Source organism: Panthera tigris, chromosome D2 (assembly GCF_018350195.1).
Source record: "Panthera tigris isolate Pti1 chromosome D2, P.tigris_Pti1_mat1.1, whole genome shotgun sequence".
In the NCBI taxonomy this organism is placed as follows: domain Eukaryota; kingdom Metazoa; phylum Chordata; class Mammalia; order Carnivora; family Felidae; genus Panthera; species Panthera tigris.
Genome location: NC_056670.1, coordinates 72,150,051 through 72,154,267, shown reverse-complemented (window position 1 = coordinate 72,154,267; position 4,217 = coordinate 72,150,051).

Genomic DNA, 4,217 nt, shown 5'->3' with positions numbered 1-4,217 from the left:
TGGATTTGCAATAATTGTTTCAAATCTAAAAATGGATGATTTGCCATTGGAATCTCTAAATATCGATATATTAATGTTATTGACACGCTGACATTCTTTGTCAAATATTATTTTCTTTTTTTCACTTTTTCCCCCTTCCATGAATTTTTTTCCTTTGTGTAATTAAGCTTCTTGATTTTATGTTACAAGTGTTTTTTAAATGATCTCAATTAGAAAGTAAATTTCTATGATTGTGGTAAATAAGGGAGAGGCCTGGGAATCATACTAAGCATTTAAGTTGGTGTATTTTCACTCAATTCTTACCCGGCACATCTAGGGAAAAATTATATATTGATACCGATAGATAAGAAGTTCTCACTCCACCAAAATTACATAATTTGACCATTTTAGAACCCAAACAACTTTTCAGCTCTTAGGGATGTTCAATAAAAGCAGCTTTAAATGGTGCATCTACGTTCTAGCTGCTCGTCACTCCTGCTATTTTTTCTGACATTTCCACCATCAAGACACTTAAATGTAATAAGTTAGCCTTAATTCCCAGTTTCTCTTTATTGTGCCCTCCATTCTGCTCTAGGACATGTTTTAAAAGCACTTAGAGGCCCTTAATGGGCAGAGTTAGCAAAATCTTCATCCTGTTTCCACAGCTCAGTTGCATACAAAAGCCTGAATAAACTCTTTCCTCCTTCTGCCTTCATCCCCTAAAAATATTGATTGTGGTGGGGGGAGGGGGAGGGGAGCAAAGGGAGATTTCTCTTACGTGAAAGCTACACAGAGAAAAAAAATTTTTTTTGAATTGGTTCTTTTCAGATGCTAACTGCCCACTTCCTCTCTCTTATCAGCCACTTTAGTGCACTACTGGAAATAACAGTACTTAAACAAGTAACATAGCTTCAGTTTTCTGAACATCTCCAACATCACTGTTTCCCAAATATACTGACTTCGGGAAAATAGAAAATGCATTTTCTTCCAGACCTTTCTTTCCAATTTGCAATCCCAAGAGAGTTTAAGGGAAATGCAAGCCACATGTTCCTGGCCATTTCTCCTCAAATACATTCATCTAAAGGTTCTATTTTTTTTTTCTTTATGAAAGTAATTTGAAGTCTACAAAGCTTTTAAAATAAATTTTGGTTATCTCCCCTCCCACCCCCTATTTTTTTCCTAAGAAAGAGGATGTTTTTTGGATAAGATTAAAGTAACATAAACTCTGTAGGGTTTGACTTTGGCTCCAAATTTAAGTCATTTTGGTAAGGGTGGGAGTTCCAAATTCACTTCTTTTTTTTAATGTTTATTTATTTATTTTGAGAGAGAGAGAGTGAATACAGGCAAGTGTGTGAGTGGGGGAGGGGCAAAGAGAGAGAATCCCAAGCAGGCTTCATACTGTCAGCGCAGAGCCTGACATGGGGCTCAAACTCAAGAACCTGTGAGATCACGACCTGAGCCGAAATCAAGAGTCAGACACTCATCCTACTGAGCCACCCAGGCGCCCCCCGAACTCTCTTCTAAACTATCACATCACCTAGTTCCTCATCTATTTTTATCATTTCCTGTATTACATTGCTTCAAATTCTTTAGTAAAGCTTTCGCTCACTCCACTCATGTTTAGAGTGCCCATTTGTGCCAGACCCTGTGCCAGGTGCTGGGGGTACAGCAAGAACACGGACATGTTCCTTGCCTTCATGGAGCTTAGAGTCTAGCAGAAAAGAGAGACGTTGAGCAAGGGATTACAAGTCTGAAGACAGAATGCCAGGGCATGGCAGACAAGGCTTCCTAGAGGAAGTGTCCTATAACTCAAGACCTTCGGTCAAAGAAAAGAAGGGCCAGGTCAACTGTCAGGCTCAGCAAGCAGCAAGTGCAAAGCTCTGCGGTGGAAAGGAAAGACGGTCAGTGTGGCAGGTGTTTAGGAAAGTGAGGGGGAGGAGCATAAGATGAGGCTAGGAAAGACCACACAGGAGCCTGTTTCCCTGTCTGCCTCTTAGAATTCATGGCACAGTCATGGCCCCTAATAGGGACCAAACTAGATCTTCCCAGACTGACACGTCTCCCAGACCAGTCCACTATGAGCTTTTCTACTTGAGGGCCACTAGCCGGGCAAAGCAAAGGCTCAAAGGGCAAAGGCACCTCGTTTGAAATCTTTTACATATATAGGCACACATCTGTATGTTTATTTACATTTAGGAATATATATATATTACCTGTGAATAATTTTCGTATATATTTTGTATGTATCTTTGTGTATGTATGCGTGTGTGTTATGTGTGCATGTTTAGGTGCGTCTTTCATATTTTATCAACTTTTCAGTGAAGCCCTTGCTCTTTTCCCTTGCCTTTCTCCAATGCTGCCTTGGTGCAGACTTCTTTTTCATAATACCCCTAGACTTTGAAATAACCTCTCCAGTCTCCTTGCCTCCAGCCTCTCTCCTTTCCAATCTCCAAACAGCTGCCAGATTTAATAATGTCACTTCCCTGGCTAGAAATCTCTGAGAAGTCCTAGATGAACCACTGATAAATCTGTTTTGCCAGAGTTCAGAATCCAAAGCAGTTTCTGGCCCCAATCCACGTAAGCAGCCTGGCCTCCCGCCAGTTTGCACCCCCCAGCCCATCTTCCCCACCATCCCACACTGTAGCCATAAAGCCCCACAGACTTTCCTCTCTTCCTCAAAGCGAGCATCTCTCAACTTAGGCCATGAAACACTGGTTCCATGGGATGTTTATAGGAGTGAGACTTTCAAATACTTAAATATGTTGGGAAATGACGATAAAGTTTGTTATGGGTTGAATTTTGCAGCCCCCCAAATTCATGCGTTGAATTCTTAACGCCCAGTACCTCAGAGTGTGACCTAATTTGGAAATAAGGTCTTTATAAGGGTAATCAAATTCAAATGAGGTCATTGGGGTGAAGCCTAATCCAATATGACCAGTGTCCCAATGCAAAGGGGAAATTTGGACACAGGAACACACACATAGGGAGGATACCATGTGAAAAAGAAGGCAGAGCTTAGAGTGATATATCTCCAAGTTAAGGAATGCCAAAGATTGCCTGCAAACCATTGCAAGGGAAGACGTATGGAACAGATTCTCCTTCACAGCTTTCAGAAGGCGTCAACCCTGCTGACACCATGATCTCAGGCTTCCAGCCTCTGGAACCGTGAGACGGTACATTTCTGTTGTTTCATCCACCTAGTTTGTACCACTTTGTCATGGTACCTCTGGGAAACTAATACAGTGCCAAACAGCTTAGTACAGTGCAAAACTTTTTCAGAGTCCTTCATATGCTAACATACATCCTAAATCTCCAGAAGGGTTCAGAGCATCCCTAACTTATTCGACAAGGAAACTTTTCCCTCATGGGAACGAGCGTTCTGAGGAACAAACTTTGCGAGATGTCCACCTAGGACCCTGAACTCAGCTAACGGTTAAAGAGGAGAATATGTAGTGAGTGAATGTGTGAACAAGTTTGCCATAAGTTGTGAATAACTAACAGCCATTACCCATTCCCAGAACATTCTCCTCCGCAAGGTGACTCTATAATTGGCAGACTTTTAAGCCCTGTGAGAAGTTGAGTAAAAAATTGCCAATGGTGAGAGTAAGCATCTAGGGTGACAGGATGTTCCATTCTCTTATCTCTAAGTATTACCTTGACCCAGGAGTCATTTAATAATTTGCAGGACCCAGTGGAAAATTAAAATACAGGATTTCTTGTTTATAAATTATTAGCTTCAAAAGACAGAGCATGAAGCCAAGATCTGGGCTCTTCGAAGCACGGAGCCCTATGTGACCATGCTCATGGAGCTACTCCTGCCTGGACTGGCCCAACATAATCCTTTATAATCTTATACTGCTGTGTGCTCATCGGATGAGTTACATTTAGAATATTTCTGTGTTGGAGGTCCCTAAGACCACCTCTAGGTTCAGGATTGCCTAGGAAGACTCACAGGACTCAGCATCTGGTGGTACTCATGGCTATGATTTACGACCGTGAAAGGAAACAAAGCAAGATCAGAAAGGGAAAAGACAAATGGGCAAAATCCAGAAGAAACTAAGCACAAGCTTCCAAGAGTTCTCTCTCTGAGGAGTCACACAGGATGCCCTTAATTCCCTCAGCAAGGAGGCGTAACAGCTTGGGAACTGTTATCTACTAGAAGAGCCCATTAGAGACTTTGTATCCAAGGTTTCTTTGGGGAGTGGGTCATATAATAATCTTCTTCCTAGCATAAACCA